This window comes from Corvus hawaiiensis, chromosome 8, assembly GCF_020740725.1.
Source record: "Corvus hawaiiensis isolate bCorHaw1 chromosome 8, bCorHaw1.pri.cur, whole genome shotgun sequence".
In the NCBI taxonomy this organism is placed as follows: Eukaryota; Metazoa; Chordata; class Aves; order Passeriformes; family Corvidae; genus Corvus; species Corvus hawaiiensis.
The window spans coordinates 20,338,027-20,357,334 of record NC_063220.1 but is presented as its reverse complement, the minus strand read 5'-3'; the positions used below and the strand labels follow the sequence as shown (position 1 = coordinate 20,357,334).

The 19,308-nt window shown below is 45.9% G+C and overlaps 1 protein-coding gene across 1 annotated transcript in view; it reads right to left on the bottom strand.

Annotated features, from left to right (window-relative positions):
* Window positions 1-19,308, bottom strand: part of TLL2 (tolloid like 2) — an 88,038-nt gene that overhangs the window by 56,439 nt on the left and 12,291 nt on the right. The gene's annotated exons all lie outside the window — the stretch shown is intronic.

The following is a 19,308-nucleotide window of genomic DNA, read 5'->3' as shown; positions in this document are numbered from 1 at the left end:
CCAGAAAAAGGTCAAAGGCTGCTGCAGTTCTGAAAGTACAAACAGTGAACATCAGTGGAGGTCAAGTGACAGCACTTACATTAAGTCACAGCATAGATCCACCAAAATGAGATGATTAGCTGGGATTCCTTGTGCCACTCATTCATATAGGTGTGACTCAACCAGGTGAACGTTAAAGCCTACACGAGGCAACCACCAGCATTGTCCTATTTCCTGTGAAGGAACTAGATAAGTCACAGCTCAGGTCCTTACTGAGATGTTGCACCTGCACCACCCCCAGCCTAACAATGTGTGTAAGACTGGAGCACAGCAGTGAAACACTCAGGCTCAGGAGTGTATAGCTAAAGGCTGCAGGCTTCAGGACCTCACTCATCCAGACACACTGCATTGGTCTCAATCCAGCCTGAGAGCCAGCCTACCATTTCCACTTTGCTAGAGAAACACCAGTTATGTGTCCCCTTGTGGATCAGTTCCCTAGATTTACGTTTGCAGAGTTTTAAATTTTGTAGAAATCTTTGAATTTCAGTCAGACGTCACCAAAATAAGGTAAACAAACTGACCACTTGATATTCACAGCTCAGAGAAACAGACTAGAAATCATCTGAGTGGAAAAAATTATACCCCTGGAGTATCCTGGCTGAGTTGATGCTGCACAGTGTATAGTTACCACTTTTGAACAAAATAAACACAGGCAGTGAGGCAGTTGACCAAGCCTAGCAGATCTTTCAGAGATAAACAGATTACAAACAGAGTTCTTAAAACTCATACAAGAAGCCTGTATAGGCTGATAAAAAATAAGAAAAAATAGAGCAAATTAATTAATGATACAGCTGAAGAGAAATCGGTCAGACAGACAAGGAACAATGCTAAGGCACTGTCTGCAACAGTGGCCAGATTGGATGAAATTGCTTTTTACTTCTCTTGTTAAGTCAACATTTACATTACTTGAGGGGAAAAAACATCCTGCTGCTATACTGGGAACATCACTGATCAAAACACATTAGGCCTGAGAAACCAACGTGCTTTACCAATCGTCTCACTTTTACTACCAAGACCAAATGAAATATGGACCTTTGCCTGAATATCAGAAACCTGCAATCAGATCTGTGGCAATTGAATTAAGAAAGGTTAACTCAGAGTTTTCTCTGACTATTCTGCATCTCAGCAGCTCAGTCAGTACCATAGAATTTGCCAATGTCACTGTTCTGGGATGTGGGCATGGCAAGAAATCTTTGCTTGCTACTGCCTGCTACAAGCAGCAGAGCCCTGGCATGAGCAGAGGGTGACTCTACTGCTCCTCCCTTTCCCTGGGACAAAGCTGTCCCCCCTGTTTGCCTGGCCATGGCAGCCTCAAGAGAGGCTGGCTCAAGCTTTTTGGCTGGGTCTTCTTAAAAGTGCTGCCAAAACCCAGTTCCAGAAGAGAACATAGTTAGTGCAGACAAACCTATACACAGACTGATATCAGTTATAACTAGGGCAGAACCTCCATTTGCTATACAAACAGAGAACTCAGGCTCTCCCCAACTTCTGGGCAATCTAAGCTGTCACTCAGAATAGAGAAGAACCCAAAACACTGGCAGATCCCCACCAGGTAACAAGTCTACCACTACAGCCAAACATCCCAAGCTGATTGGGATGAAAGTGGAAGAAAGCAGTGACATAGGTTTCTGTGGCTGCAGTTTGAGGAGATGACATTTTACCCATCCACAGAAATTACTTGCCCAGAACAATGTGGCAGTCAAGAGGCAGAGATGCAAGCTTGGTAAGTCATTACTATACTGGCCATCTACCACCACTATTCCCTACCCTCTTGTCAAACCTACTGTCCCAACTAATTGCCACCACTGTGGGCTCTCAGTGGCTGCTCTCCATTAGTACCACACAGTCTGTTTCTCAGGCTAAGGTAGCCCATGCAAAAACCCAGATTTCAGGGCAAGCCTGCAGCATGAATTTACACCAACAGAATTGTTATATTTTCCTTCCCAATGGAAGGCAGCAGTTTTCTCCCAGCTCTAGCAAAGGGATCTCTTTCTGTTACAAAGCCATACATCATCCTGAAAGATAGCCCACTACAAAAGCAGAATTTTCCTAGCATTTATTTCCAGCTCTCTGCAGTCCCAGCATGCTCCAGGGGAACTGTGATTTATCACAGTCCCCAACCAGCTGAACAATTTTCGTTGCTGGAAGTCCCGGCGGAGAATGCTACACTGCAACTTCTCCTGTGCTGTCAAAGGCTCCTTCCTAAAGACATGCAAGCCTGAAAGCCTGCCTTCACCCAGAGGGAGCCGTCCCACAGGAAAGCCCAAGTACTTTATTTTAAAGGGTCACAAGTTCAGAGACTGCTGGCAAATGAAGCATCTCAAATCATCCCTTCTGATTTCTTTTACTAAGTTCTCCTTTTTAATTTAATGTGGGAAGATTTCCAAAGAAAAAGAAAAATAAAGAAACAAACAAATAATTTAAATCTCCAAACAGCAGGCTAACAAGCTCGGAATCCAGAGTTTCTCTTGGCAGAGCTCTGTAGCGTACACCCAGGTGCAAACTCTTAACACACAGTGCAACAGCATGCCAGCTTTTCTTTGAGAAAATGCATTAATCGCTCTGGATAGTAAGAATAGAGCAGCTCTTATTGAGCTTGATGGAGCCAACATGAGAGACTTTGCTTCTCTGCTGGACTGGTAGCCTGCACCAACCACCTGAATGCTGAACCTCACCACCCCCCAGCATATGCAACCAGACAGCATTTGTCTGCTGGGCAAAGGGGAAGGATGACTGTGTTAAACAAACAAATTCAGCACCAAAAAGAAAAAAGCAGCCTGGCAAGCTGTCTGCGTTTTCAGCACATTTCTCCCACAGGAAAACAGTCTACATGCTGACGTCCGAATTGTGCTCTGAGCACAGAGGTGCCACGACACCAGGAAAGTGTGGCAGGTGGCACAGGGAAGGAAAACACCTCCTTCTGGGCAGAGGACAAGCTCAACAGTTTTCCCAGGTGCTTCCCCCACAACCAGGGCCTAAACCCATCAATGTCCTCACAGTTCTCATTTTCCACAGTAACATTCTGGGGAGTCGCCAGCAATGTGACAGCACAAAGTGTCTTCTTTCTAAAAACTTCACCACTCTTCCCTGAGAATCACCTCCAACCTGCTTTTTCCCCCTAAGGCTGTCCTTCTCCTATTCCCCACTTGCATTTTCTCCTTTTCCTGGTTCTGAGCAGCACAGTCTTATTTCAGGGGAGAAAAATAATTTTGCTATCTCTCATGAAAACTCAATTCAGAAGTGTTCACAACTGTTTAAAACTTTCATTTTCCATGAAAAGCGTGTGTCATCCAGGCTTTTTAAGAAAAATCTTATACTTTCTGGGTTTTTTTCTCTCCCTCAAAGACAACTAAGGAAAAGAATAGATCACCAAAAGAAGCTTATGGTATTCAGAAAGAAAACTAAATAACACTGTTCCTAAATATACATCTCAAACCAAAATGTACTGTTGCAACTCGTTAAAACCAGGCTGATCTCTAACACTTCAAGACAAATTCCTGGGGATGGGTATCCTTCACCCTCACCACAGTCAGCTCCAAGCTTCTACAAGAACATGAGCCACTTGAGCTGGCAGAAGAAGAATATAACTCCATACTTGAGAAACATCAAGTGTCGGTATTTGAACTGATCTTCAGCCCCCATGCTGGAGCAAACCTTTCATTCATTTGCCTGCCACAAACTCCTGCCAGGAAGCCCCTATTCCAGCATCAGTATAGGCCATAGGTTTATCCTGATGAACAGGGATCAGCAAAGCAGTCACCCTCTGCACGCTATGGAAGACCACTAAAATTCTCCCTCTAGCACTGATCAGAACCAGCTGTGACAGAGACTGACTGAGAGACTTTGGAAACATGTATACCTTGCCTGCCTCCAAGGCAAAGCTCCCTCCATCCCACTCCACCTCAAATATAGACTCATCATCTGAAGCTTTTATTAAGAAATGGCAGGTTTTAAGTGCTGAACAGGATCTGAACCTAGATTGAGGACTGTGTCTTCCAATTTGAGTCAAAGGGGCCAATTTTTCTATGGAGTCACACTAACCTGTGTATGTCACCAGCTCCAGGGTCTTGTCTGAATTCACAGCTAGCTGGCACAGCTCACACTGACAGATTTCATTTCAGTCCTTCTAGCAGAGCTTTAACACAGTTTTGCTGCTCTTTTTGAGCAGGTGTCCCACAGGGCAATATAGCAATGGGCAGGTTAAACAAAGAGCAATGCGAACCCAAGTAGGTGCTTCAGATTTGTTTCATCAATACTCACAACTCAGTTATCACTAGTGTTCACAACCCCTGTGTGTAGATAAGAGCCGGCTTCCCAAGCAGAGGTGCCTCATGACTCATGCCAGTACAAAACACACGAGGAAGAAGTGCTTGCACAATTAACCTTGACATCTCCAATTCCATGAGCATCATGGGCAGGCAACTGATACAGCCTGCCAGACACTAACTCAGCTGTGTCACCCAAGTGGTGAGCCACACCCTCTGTTTGTGCCTCACAGTGCAAACGTAGGATGCTCTGAACCCACCCACGAGATCAATCACGGTGCATTTCTAAGACACAGTCTCTACCCCCACCCACATCTCTGCTCTCCATCACCTACATTATGGAAAAGTCCTAGGGCACCAATTAGTTCCTTTTGTTCTGGAGTTGAGTGTACCACACCCAAATAGTACAAGAGAAAAACCATGTCCCTCCCACCTGAGCAACAGGAGCACCTGGCAAGGGGTGCTGGGCATATGTGGACACAGAAACACATCCCACCTCCTGGCAAACAGCAGTACAACTCCTCATGCACTAGCAAAAACACACCAAGTTATTTTTGAGCCTGTGCTGAATGCTTCCCAAGCTGACAGGTCTGAGTGCTGGGAGATTTAATTTTCAGGGCTGGCCATGCTCTCATTAGGGCTAACACTTTGCAGTCTCACAATAAGAAAATAAATCAACAGATCAAAGAGTGTTCCCGGCACCTCCATATTTCTTTCCTCGCAGGAAGGTAGGCCTGTTGCTGAACCTCCTGCTGGCACAGGAACCAGCAGAACAATATTCTGAAGTATGCTAAGATTTATACCTTAGAGAAAAAACTCAATACATTCCTCAGGGCAAAGTAACAACTGTGTCAGAGGGAGAGCAAAGCCTCAAAGTAAGACAGAAACCACTGAAAGAAGAGAGAGAAAAAAATTTCAGACCAACAACTTGGAAATAGGGCCAGATTGTGAGCATTGAACACTCAAGACAAAGGAAGATGGGAAACAAGCAACAAGTAAACAAAAAGCATCAAAACTGCCACATTCATCCATTATGTTTTCATCCAGATCAGTAGGAATGATCAGAAGTTTCCCACTGGCCAGCTTTGGGAATAAGCTGCTGTGGAGGCTCTGGTGGTAACCGGCTCCACTCAGCAAGGGTGTTTGGAGTCAGAGCTGGGGTCTGGCATCAGTGGGGTTTCCTGGCAATAGGGACTTGGGGATTCTAGCTTCAGTGGGAAGTTCCCCAGTCCAGGGAGCAAATTTTGTTTCAGAAATTCCTCTCAGTTTGTGTAGGAATGTCTACGAACATGGTCTGCTTCTAAACGGCAACAAATAGTTCAAAAACATCAAAATCTCCTGGAAATCAGAGTCCAAATCCCTGTTCAGACTTCTGCAGAAACCTAAACTGCCTAAATTATCACGTGTAGTGCTCCCAAAGCACTGTCTCTTGGGAACTGATCTGCAGGAGACATAATTAGGCCAGAAGTCCTGATTCATATTCAGTAGATTTCCTATCCCGGAAGGTGACAATGCAGGAACAAAGAAATACTTTGGGCTTGAGTTTGGTCAAAACTGCAAACATGCATGTGAGCCTACACAATGCCCAGCTTTGCTGTCCCTGGACTGAATACTGTTATTTTAACCAGGAACCGAGCAATAGAGCTTGCCAGAATCAGGTTAGGAGAAAGGTATTTTCATTTTAAAATTTACAACTCTCCTGCTGCTGGTTACTTCCTCACTCAAGGTCTTTGTCTTTTCCACTTCAACACAGTAGTCACGCCAATCCAATAATCTGTGAACCCATTCCCGGTAAAATGAGCAGTGCAGGAGGGCACATGTGAACACACAGAGCTGGAAAGTCATGCCAGGCAGCTGGAAATCCATGCCACAAGCAGCTGGAAATCCATGCCACAAGCAGCAAAGCAGCTCCCTCTATGGGCCCTGAAATGGTTAAACAGCTGCACCTTCATAGAGAGCGCTGCCGGGGATGGATGTCTGCTGCCCAGTACCTCAGAGCACCTCAGAGCTTTAAGAAGCTGCTCCCTGTAATGTGGGGTGCAAAACCCAAGCAACTGGCTTAACCCCTCCTGTTTCCATAGGAAGTAAATTAAACTGTGCGAGCTTCATAACACTCTGTTTACTGCTCTAGGTGACAATGCAAGTTCCATGGCAATGCTGACATGAGAAAGGGATCTGGCTGTGCATCTCTGAATTTGTCTCCCTGAAAGCTGTAGACAGTCTGTAGAGTGCCTCTTGGCCACATTTTTTGTGTAGGCAGGAAACAGACTTTAGGGAGAAGCTATCATGGACTCACAAACACATGTAGTTTGATCTCTACCCCTCAATACAGACAGGCAAACATCCTCAAAGCCACCCCAAAAGCAGGTAAACTCACTTGGAGACCTCTTTCCCTTGCAAGTGAAACCGACCTCAGCAACTCATTTGGCTGTCCTGACCAGGCAACTCTGGCCCCCTTCTGCTGCCTGAGGGACACAGGTATCCTTCCTGGATTCTGTCCATTCCACGGAGCCATGATGCTCCAACAGCTTTTGTCACACCCTGCTCTAAAGTTATTCTGGTTAAATGAAGGCAGCAGACAGAGACAAGAGACCTAAGAACCAGCTATCTCCATTCCCTGCCAATGCCTGAACCCCACAGTGCACATACATCTCTCAACCCTACTAGAAGTGGGAACCAGGAAACAAAGCCATAACCAGAGAAAAGGATTTTGTGGCCTGATCCTAAGTGATAAGACCTATAAAGAGCACAGTGGCATTATTTGACAGAGGAAGCTCTTTCCCCAAGTGCCTATGAAGTGACCCTTGTTAGCTCAACCTGCAAGGCAGCAATGCTGTCTTGGAAATCCAGCATTGCTTCAGCTGCCCTTTAAGAGCAGGAGATGACAAAGTTCTGGGTAATGAAATCCAAGGACGCTTTTGTCAATTAATTATGGAGATAGCTGAACTACACAAGCCCCATCTCACCCCCTTCATCATTTTTGCTGCTCAATATAACTTTAATTAATCTTTCCTTTGGCAATTTGAAGGAAGGGTGAGCACGCTGCAAACACCCACTGAGTATTAAATTGATTTTCTGTTTTATAGTCCTCTTTCCCTCCCTATTGGTCAAGCTGTGATTTGTGCCTCTTCCCTTGGAGGCATTTTTTTCCATGCTAATATAATCCAAAGCCCCAAGCAACAATTGCATCCTGAAAAGTAACACTTTGCACAGTCCATTGATTCAGCCCAGCCTCTGCTAGCACAGAGAAGATTCTCTCTTGCGTCCTTTTCTCCCCCCACCACAAAAATCCAAAGCATACCTTCATCATTTTTGCCTAAAACCTGACAATGTTATTGTCCTAAGTAACTAAGAGATCAAGTCCCTGTAGTTTCCTGCCTGCCATTGTAGCAGTGCATCTCAACTACCAAAGCACTAAAGGAAAGCCTATTCCGCTGGAAAACACGACCTCCTAGCTGAGGTACCAGGCTGTCTCTTGCTGACAGCAGGAACAAAAGCTCAGCTGAGGTCCCTAATAACTTGCCCTACTCTCAGCAAGAGACAGGACCCCACCGTGGGCTTGTGGGGCTGAGAGCAGTGTCTTTAGCAGCAAGCACACCCCAGTGCAGTAAACCAAGTGCAGCCCAGCTGTGCAGCAATGGAACAAGCTCTTTTCACAGGACCTTCTCCTTTGCCTTGTAGGGACCCCAGGCCTTGACTATCACCAGTCAACCATTTAAGGCTGAGAGTGGTTAGGGGTCACCTTCTTACCCCAGCACCACCTCAAGGACAGGCATGGAGAGTGGCTGCCAGCAGTTCTGTCTCAGGAATTAAGGTTCCTGTTCATCACTACTGGTTTTGGTACCATGAGCTAGGAGACCCTGACCTAAAATATTGCATGTTCCTCAGTGGCTGTCCCACAACACTTCCTGAGCCTTATGGGCACCAGTTCCAGTCTTCTGGGAGGAGACATCCAGGTCAGACCTTTTCCTCAGATAATTCCCATACCATGGGACTTGCCCTGGATTTATTCCTCAAAATTAAGATGAGAAACATAACCTTAGAGATGACAGAAGAAAATTTAAGACTAAAACTCTTCTAATTTCATTTGGAATGGCTCAGTGGCTAAGCACTGTCCCCCCACTGAGGACATTTCATTTCAAATTGCATCATTTGGGGAGGGATGATTTTCCTTCAGGTGGCCAGACACACAGAGGTGTCAAAATCTCACTGTTCTCACCCCAAGCACTGCAACAGGGGAATGGGTGACCCCAAACAGGCAGAAAATTCACTGCCACCTGCCCACCCACAGAAGAAATTGGCTCAAGGCAAAAATGACCAGAAGTGGAGCCATGAACTGAACTGCATCCTCAAAAAAGGAAGGTAGAAAGCAGGCCTGCTTGGAGCAAACTTTAAGGCAGGCTGACAATTTAAAACCACATGGTCCTGGATGAAAGGAGGCAGTTCATGATAGATCACATCTATTCAAGGGCCAGACAAGGAAAGCAAACATAGGCTCATTTTACTCATTGTTCTTTATCCACCAGCACCAGGAGAGGAGTGCTGCAGCACTGTTGGAAGAGAAAAAAGAAATGGACAGCAGGCAGGAAAGAAACAGGAGCTATTTATGGAGGATAGCTAACTTGAGCTGTTTACAGACTTTCCCTCTGAAAGCTCAGGGATGGGAGGGTGGGCAGGGAGGTGGTTTCAGCCATTAAAAATACAACGTGAGAATCCATTAATTTTCCATAGAAACAATGTCGTCACAGAAGCGAGACAAATCCGATCAGTCATGCAAATGTGCTGATGTTAAATTCTCAGGCCTGGGTGGGGAATTTGGGTTGCCAAAAACACCACAATGAAGAGATCAGAATGAGATTAGAAGCCAGAGTGGCTGTGGCACTGACGGCATGGTGGGGGGCATGAGATGTAACCAAAGGCACCCCAGATTACAGCAGACTTCATGCCTTAAGCCAGGCACAGGTGTCCCAGCAGGAAAGACAAAAAAACTCTTCCTTGCATGAGATCTCAGGAACCAGGCAAATGCCACATTCCTGCTCTGCAAACCAGCAAGGACCACAGCTCACTCCAGGGAATGAAGGGCTCAGCAACCCACAGGACTGGGGCCCTCACAAGCTGCAAAGACACAGCATCAATGAAAAGCAAGAGGTGATAAGAGGAAACAGGTGAGCATAACACAGCAAAGCACTAGGTAATTCCAGTTTTGGAGAGAACTGTCCCAAGTTGGTGTCAGCGCTGTCCCAGGCACATGCTGAGCTGTGGTGAATTCTCAAACACAGCATTTATGTTGTGTTAATAAGGGGCAAAATAAAAAGTTTATTTCCCCTCTGAAGAAACAAACAAATAAAAAAACCCCTCAAACCAACAACCAAACACAAAACAAAAAGAGGCCAGCAGACTTGATCTCCTTTCTTCATTCTTCTCTATAAAAATCAAACTTTACAATCTCCCTGGAGGGAGATACTACACATGAAAAATTACAGTGGCACCCTGAGCAGGAGGAACGGAAATCACTCTCCCTGGCAGGGAACACAGCCCTTCCTTGCTGTCCAGTCACCATCCTGGACTGGCCTCACCACAAATATTTAGGGGTTAAAAGTTGCAAAACGAAGTTCTCCACCCCCTGTAATACACAAAACATTGCTAGAGTAACACCTGGGACAAGGATGCTTCCGGGTGAGTCTCACCACCAGCAAAAACAGTCCAAAGAAGCATATGAATAAAAACAAATGAGAGGTCAAAACACATCACAAGAGCTGTTCCACCCAGGTTCATCCACCAGTCAAAGTATCAGTATCTGTCATCACAAACAGCTGTTTGGTTTACCTGTTCCTTTTGAAAATGCATTGGTTTTATATTTGAGGCCTTTGGTGCTACAGCCAGGGGAATCCCCTCCACACAAGGGCTGTTTGTGCCCATCAGGTGGCTGCTGGTGTGCACAAGCCTGGGGAAGGGCTCAGCCCACCAGTGTCTGAGAAAGGGCACTCACACCACACTATGCACCTCGGGGAAACTCCTTGTACCACCAACTTGCCCAGAAACAGGCATTTACCAAGTAATTCACCTTGGTCACTGAAACCAGCCCTCTAGCGCCATGTAATTCAAAGAGGTGGCTTCCCTAGAAGAGGACAATCTTGCAGGATACAGTGGCACCCCAGATGGGTACTGTGCTGGTAGCTCAGCACAACACAGCCCACAGCACAGACTGCTGAAAGGATTCTTGGTTCAGAGACATAACTTGTTTCTAGAACCCCTAAAATACCACATGTCGCTCTGGCCATTCCCTGTCTATTTAAACTCCTACAAGAAACCTGAAAAAACCTGGTGATTGCCTCATCATATATACAGAGTAAACAGGATCTCGTGTCCCCTTCTGTGGCTCACAAGGCTCACCAGCAGCCTGTTCAAATACCTCTCTGGATTTGCACCTGTAGACACACAGCAGAGGACAGAGCCAGCCTGCTCCAGCAGGCACTCTTCCAGTCTGCTTTGCAATGGTAAGTGCTACAAATCTGGTAGCAGCATGCCCCTCTATAAATACTGCACTGTGCAGACAACCCTGTGCAGCACACAAAATCACAGTGCTGCCCTCACAGGAGAAGTCTGCATCCTGCCATGGCTTTCCTTCAAATGATTCTTTCTGATGTCCCAAAATGTTCATTGCTTCCTCACCCTTTTCTGAGTACCACTGCCATAAATGTTCTGTTCTTGAATTTCGGTGTTACTGTTCCACATCAGCTAAATTCAGTCACCCAAACATCTACAGCAACAATCACTGATTTCTCAGTGACTCCCAGTTTGGTCTATCCCATCACAGTTGGCATGCATAAAGTCAAAGCTCTCAATATTCAAGGGCATTTTTATTGTTGCAGCCATGCACACCACATTGAGCATCTAGGACTGTGCGGCAGCCGAGTCCTCCCAGTGTACAGAGCTCCACAAGGCTTCAGACTTCAGGGGCTGTCATAGCTCCAGTTACAGAAACATCAGTTTTGAGTGCAACTTCTCACCATACAAAATTGCTCTCAAGATTCACACCCAAAAGTCACAGAGGCCATAGTTTTCTGTTTTCTTCAACGAGATCTCATTACTCTCTGCTCACTAAGATTGCTCAGAAAGGTGTAGAATTGTGCACTGATCAGACCTCGGAGTTTTAAACTAGGTTGTTGATAGACCAGCATACAAGTGAAAGACACTAGCAAGGCATCATGCACCTCATCATCTTTTGACACAATAGATCCTGCACCAGCAGTGAGCAGGCAAGAAAGCAGTGAAAGGTTAAGTGTCATTACCTCCATTCATGTTATTTATGCAGTAGGTGCCCATGAGAAGTTGGTCTTTATTGATACATTCTTTAACATGCTAGTTCTGTTTCACTTCAAGCACTTAACTACATCTGGGTGAGGACATGTTCTCACTTCCCAAGCAAGCCAGCTGCACCCCTCACTCGCTCAAACATCAACGATAAAAGCCTGCTCAAGAGCATGCATCTGTTTCACGCATGGCTCATGCAGCTAATTTAAACAGTTTCCATATGTTGCCAAAGAGCTGTGACCAAATGCCACTTGCAAATAAATGGGAAGATTGTCTGGCTTCCACAGAAAAAAGTTTCATCTTGGAGCAACAGCTCCTTTGTTCCCAGGTCTCCCTGGGCTTCCCCAGCCCCTTCTGCAGTCAGATGTTGCTGACTGGTCCAAACACTGCTTCTTCCTGGGATCATGATGCTGCAGCAACACACTTTACAGATCACAGTGGGCAGACTTTGGAAAAGACCTGTGATGAACACCTCAACACGTGGAAATCATAGACTCATAGAAGGGTTTGGGTTGGAAAGAACCTTTAAAGGTCTAGTTCTAACCACCTGCAATGAACAGGGACACTTTCAGCTAGATCTGGTTGCTCAGAGCCCCATCCAACCTGACCTTGAGTGCTTTCAGGGATGGGGCATCTGCCACCTCTCTGGGCAACCTGTTCCAGTGCTTTGTTACCCTCTATCAGTGTAACCACCTCCTTTTCTCCTTGATCCAGAAGAAGTTACTTACTCATAGGACAGTCATGCTTTTTGCTCAGTCCTTATCCAGACATTTCCATTGGGCACCAGGCTGTAACTGCTGGAATTGCTCAAAGCATAAATGAAGCTCTGTGGCTCCATATAAGCTATAATTTCACGTTTTCACATTTTGCTGTGACACCAGAAGCTAACATTTCACTTCTAATGTATTCACAGTGGCTTTCTTCTCTATTCCAGCCTGCCAAGAGGTCACTTGTCATATTATAGCTAGACTACATCCAAACTAATGGTCTCTAGATGTGTAGATGGGAGGACTGTCAGTAAGGCCTTCACTCAGGGTTACTGCTCTCCAAGAGGTATATCCAGTCAGAGAAGTATACAATCAACATCTTGATTTGGAAATGGAGGGGAGGCTATTAGAAGGATTAAAAAATTTGAAGGGGAAAGTACACAGATGCCACTATTTTCCTTGTCAACAACGGCAGGTTGCACTTGCACCCCAGGGAAGTGCAGTGCAGAGCCTGTGCCTACTGGAACTGGCCTTGCAGAGTAAAACCCACATTGTCTCTTCAGACAGAGCTTGCTGGAGGAGGCACCAAACAGGTGCCTCCAAGAACCATTCAAAGATATGTTTCTCAGCCTGTCGTGAAGAAGTGATTATTTTATGGTCACAGAATCCAGGATAGAGCTGGATGTCCCAGATCTCCACCTCAATGGTCCACTATCAGACAGACCATCCACTGCTGGCCAGCTCCAAGATGCTGGAGTTCCCCTCCCTTTCTTGAGGATGGAGGGTGTCTACTCCTTGCCACTTCACCAGGCAGAAAGGGCAGTTGGACCAAGTGGGATATGAGAGCATCCAGCTCCACACTGCCTTGCACGGGGGGCTGTCTCCCATTGCCCAAGGTAAGGGGATCCATTCTCACCAAAGCTATCCTACTCCTACATCTAGTGGCCACCTTGCAGTATCTCCTCCCTCTTTGGGGAAGTTGTTGGGGACCACAGGCACAGTTAACAGAAAATATCCCTCAAATCTGATATTGGGTGAAGCACATGAAAAATTACTCATACAATTGATTCACATGGTTTCCATCATTCAGAAATTCTTATGCATAAAGGGGAGACATGGGATTTGCACATAACCGACTTAGACAGCTGCAGATTTCCATAGGCACTAAATGTCTGCAGGCAGAAGCCACTCCTCGTGTAATCCCATTAAACAGCTGGAATGAATGAAAATGCTGTGCAATTCAGCATACTAACATCAGCCACCTCTGCTTCCTCCACTGTTAGTGCAGGGTCCTCTCCAGTTCAGCCTCTTCCCATGGGTCCAAATTACAGGAGTTATTTCATGCCCTAAACTCTGCAGGAAGCCTGGAGCACATGTGAGGCTACAGTAATGGAAGACCAGCATCAGAAAGTGCTAGGAACATATCCAGGCTCTCCATCACAGTCGTCTTTGCTTTTGGGGATATCATTGCAGAACACTTAATTCTTCTCATGAACAGAAATCAGTATACTGGAGATTGGGAATAGAATTAAAATCAACACACTGCCATCTCCAAAGGCAAGATGGTGGAATTCATACCAAATATAATTGCTAGTAGACTGCAGGTCCAGACCAGAATCAAAGGCTCTGGAATCAGGAGGATCTTGGGTGGAAGCTGTTTGCCATTTAAAGGCCCTTCACGGCATTTAGCACTGTATCACACCACAGCAGGTGTGAAGAGCCAGCATAAAAATAGAGTATTCAGCAATTTGAAGGAGGCATCATTAATCCTTCACCTCCCAGGGAAGGCCGGAGACACCAGTCTGAGCTCTGCTCCCTCAGGCATCCAGCAGAAGATGACATTCAACAAGGCTTATGCTTCATGCATATGCAAATATTGTCTACCTTCCACACCTCCATTAACTGCTAACTCATCCTTAGTGCTCTCCAGTCACACTTGATTGCCAATACAGGAAATCTCCTACAACTTCACGGAAACTGGAGGGTCTCTCAGGGAAGGTTAACTAGAGCCATGACTGTCCAGACAAGCGAGCAGGATGAGACAAGCACATGCACAACAGAAAATACCATCAACTGTACATGCTATGCAGCTTGCAGAATTGCTCATTCACACTCCTAAAGGCAGCTGGGTTTATCTCTTTACTTCCCTTCTTCCTTTCCAATCACTTGTTCCTGTGGCCTTTCCTGTGCTACCACAAGCATTCAGAGGACTGGAAAGTAAAAATCCACTTGGTCCTGAGTAAAAACCAGATCAGTCCCCCTTTGTGCTCAGTTCCCACAGTTCACTGATACTGGGAGAAGGAGGATGAGAGGAAAGACCGTCTTCCTCAGCAGCAGCCCAGCTTTAAATCAGAATAAAGTAGCCATGACTGCAGCATCAGTGGACATGGCTGGGTCAGAGAGCAGTTGTTGGACCCTTAGGCAGTGGGTGGACTTCTACCTCAGTAGGCTCATCCCTCCCTTTCCAGCTTTGTCCTGAATACAAAGGATCAGTCAGAGATACTCATCCCAGGCCTTCACAAACATTTGTAAGATTACATTATAAATATTCAACTATATAAATATAAATCATAAGCATTTCTGCTGGCCATCTCCCTCTGAAACACCTCAGCTGCACCCTGTGCATTAGCCTAGTCTGTGTCAGAGCTCTGCTCCCCACTTTGTGACAGCAAGTACTTAGCACTTCTGCAAGTGATCCATATGCTCCTATGCCAAACACCCAGTAAAGCACAAAGCTAGCAAGGATCTTTTTCCATCCTTGCTCTGCGTGTACCTCCCTGGCTCTGCAAGAGAAGAGAAAGGATCCGTGTCCAAATCAGCCCCTCTGCCCCACCGCTGGAACCATTCCTGAAGCAGCGTCATGCAATCACATAGTTAGTGATTACCACAACACGTAAGCAGGGTAGGGTTGAAGGTAAAAAAGTAAACTTCAATTTTGACATTTCTCAGCTTTAATAAAATATCACTACACAGACAAGTTCTTCCCCTGACAAGCTGTTTGTGCCCTCTGGAGAGCAAACAGTCTTGTGTCAGGAGTGTGCCTGTCTTTGAAGTGGGACACTGCAGTTTGACAAAAGCAGGGAGCAAAGGTGAGAGGGACCAGAGCTGCTCTGAGGCTGTTGCCAGGGTTTAGCGGTGCCAGTACGGTCTCCGTGTTATGCTTGCTCTGAGACAACGAAGCCCTTTATTGGCTCAGGCTCTAAAAACACTTTCCAGCCACAGGCAGACTAGTCAGGGAAAACTCCAACCCAAAGAACTGCAAAAATAGAATCTAGTTCCTTTCCCACAGCTTTAAGTCAGGCCTTATCATCAGCAACCCTGAGCATCAGCAGCAGGCAGGGTCACCAGCTCTGCTGGAAAAAAAAGGAAGGCACCAAAATAGAAAGTGGCTTGTTTACTGCACGACACTTGTCCTGGATTAGAAAGAGGTGGTGCTCAGGTGTTTGCTCCAGTGGCTGCTGGTTTTCAATCCCTCCTGCTCCTCCAGAAGGTGCCATGGACAGGGGATTAGCTCAGCAGGAGAGCCTGAGGGAGCAGTAGCAAACCCCTTTCCCTCCCACCATTAGCACAAAGGATGAGGAGGGAGATTTGTCTCTGGCTCACCCTCTCAGAGCCAGCTCTGGATCAGCAGAAAGCAAAATGCAGGCACTTTCCAGAATGGCTGCCCCCATCAAAAAACATTCCCAGCTATTGTAACAACCCAGCAGCAGCAGATCTGCTCCCCCTCCTGTCAGTCATCCTTCGGCAGCCACATCAACACCCATCAAATGCCAGTGTTCCTCTGCATGGTACACACCTCGCACAAGATTAAAAACCACCATAAAGCACTATGGCCTAACATGGAGGATTTCAAGCTGTGCTCTTCTGATTCCCCTCCAGATTTTGCACAGACCTGCAGTACAGTGGGGAGCAAACCATTATCCACTCTTCACGTACATAGGTGCAAGAGAGGACGGAGCTCCCTCACCATCAGACACTGAAGAGCTGAAAGCAGGCAAATCCACTGGTAAAAAGGGGCATTACATGGTCTAGCAATCTGAGGATGTTGAGAAAAATAATATTTAAGGTAGCTCTGAAAACATAATTCGGTTTCCAACATACCGTATTCCTCAAACAAAGCAACTAACATGTTGGTTAGGCAGCATAAATACAGTTCACAGTGTTCTTTAGCATCAAAGCTGTCCCTACTGCAGGACATGGCATAACTGTCACGCAGGAACTGGGTGCCATTGGATAGGGAACCATTATTTCCATGGCCGGTGATGGCTTCACATGCTAAGCCTGGCTTTGTTTCCTCACCACGGGTCAGAGAGCAAGGGAGTGGAGGAACACATCAGTGTACTTCTCTGGGCTTGTTGCTAATACACGCTTTTACACCCACACACCTGAGGCTGAAAATCTATCATGACTCATGTGAAACCTCATCTACTCCGCTAGTCCTATATAGAGGACAAGCAGTCACTGGGAAAGTTTGGGGAAGAAAACCCAAGGAACTTCACAAATCTGAAACAATATATAAACCCCAAACTACTCCCCTGAAGAGGGAAACCAATGTACTACACTAAATATACCTGGTTCTGCCATCAGCAGGGAATACTGAGTACAAGCTACCCAAAGGACTTGCACTGCCACTTCATGCTTTCCAGGTGCCAGCAGAATGAGGGCAGGGCGAGAACTTTCACAAGCTAACAAGTGCCCCATCCACTGCTCTTTGAAACTGCTCTTCCTGACTCACCCCTAGCTCCTAAGCAGAATTCCAAACCAGCTGAAAGCCAGCTATAAGTTCATATGATCTGCTGCAGAGAAGCACTAAGCAGTTTCCACAGGGTGTGGAGCATGGCTGCCTGCTACTGCCCTCAATGTTTCCCCTCCTTTTCCACAGCCAGTGTGATCTCAGAGTTCTTAAAGAAAGGATTTTCCTTCAATAGCAAAGGATGAGCATTTCCTGCTATTAAAAATAGCTGAATTCCTCTGAATCTCCCCGAGACAAGAGCCAACATGTGGGAAGCCTTGGTGTAAAAGGGAACAAGAATGGAAACAGGTAGGCAACACTAACTAAACCTCTGAGACACCAGATGCTCTGACTCACAGGTGAGTAAGAGAAGAGCACAGGGGTGCTGCAGTTAAGGTCTGGCACTTCTTGTTCCAGCAGGCTATGGATGCTAAAAACTTACACAGGTTCAAAAAGAAAGCAGATGGAAGACAAAGCTATCCAATAGCATTAGAGACAATGAGGCATCTCTGGACAGGGGTTGTGGAGTTTACCGCAGTCAGGGAGACTTTCTGGATGTACCACTCTGTTTTACCCTGCTTTTCCACACCTCCTTTGGCATTTACTGCTGCCCCAATGAAAACAGGTTACTGAGTTGGTTTTGGGGCAGATCAGTCATTCTTAAGTATTTACAGTACATTTCTAAGGGATCTTTTTAGCTTTAGCAAAGCTCCAAATATAAAAGAACAGATTTATAAAAGTCCTTTAGAAAGTATTTTCCGAGTGCTTATCCATGCCTTTTGGCTCCCAACTAACTTTAAAATTCTGGCCTGAATTGCCTTTGGTGAAAAAACACAGTTTTATAGAGGGTCTTTAACAAAATGGCAGGATGTTATCATCTCTCTGGGATGATACTTCTAGTAGAGACAAGTCACAGTAAAACATGCAGTATGTTGGACATTGAATGACAGGGCAAATTCTGTAAGCAGGAAAGAATAATGTGGTTACCAGCTGGGAAACTACTGAAGATGCAGAGCCACAGACCAGTCTACATGGTTGGAAAACCCCAACTCCCACCACTTACAGTTTTATTCTAGCCCAGCTCATAGAGCAGTAACAGGCTGAATAATTTCTGCTAGCCCCAGAGCACACAAATGGTTTCAAGAGTGGAAAGGTGTTCAAGGACCTTTGCTTTGAGGGTCCAACTTTCAGGCAGCAAGAGAGGAAAAGGGAAAATGCAAGGCTGAAATCAGCTCAGACACAATTCAGCTGGGCCAAATCCTCCAGCAGTGGAATTTATCCAGAGCTTAAAGCAGTTCTCTGGGACTCTTTGTCACAGGAGTGTAGGTACTAACAAACGGTAGCTGGGACAAAGGGAGGCAACGCACATTTTATTAGTAAAAAGTTAATCGGCTTAAAGTGTGCAACTAAATAAGCAAAGCTTACATTAAAGTGACCCACCAAGAAAAGATGCCATGGAAATAAAGTTATAGGAAATACAATATAGTCTCTATGTTCTTTTGTAATCCAGCACAATAAATATTTATGATTCTGGGTTAATGGGGTATACAGCTCTCAGCCACCACAATAGTTTTTTGTTTATTCTCAAGACCATGAACTTTGGAACCATGAACCTGAATTTCAGGACTCTGTATTCATGCATGTTAGCAAAATTCAGGGCAAGGCAGGGGGATGGAGACAAGGCCAGGACCTTGGCTTGTGACAACGTAACAGAGTTTGCTGCAGTTTTTGACAATGAGTAACAAGAGCCCCAGGATGCACAGAACTTCTGGTGTATCCGTCACCCTCTCTGCCTCCACACCAGCAAAAGGAGGAGAGAAGAGGCACAACCCCATTCCTCACTTCCAGTCCATTCAGGACACGGCTCATTCCAGAGTTTCCCTCCTCAGAAGACAATGGCATCCTCAGACCAGCCCTTGAGGAAGCTGCTGGCATCACATGGCAGCACCACAGAGGAGAGGTCCACTCCTCACACAGGAAGGAAGACCTGCATGCCCCTAAACACAATCCTTTGAGCTTTCACATCAACTGAAAGGACACTTTTGCATTCTGAAAACAGTCCTGCAGGAAGAGGTCACCAAGCTCCAGTCCTGCACTCACCAGATAGAAAATGCCATCCCAAAGTGGGTTTTAAGGAGTCCCAAGCCTCCCTAGCCAGGCCCACATCCAGTTGTTCCTTTGATGGTGCCACCCTCTGCTGACAGCAACATTACCAGCCTTCCCTTTGCTATGAGACCTTCCAATCTCTCTA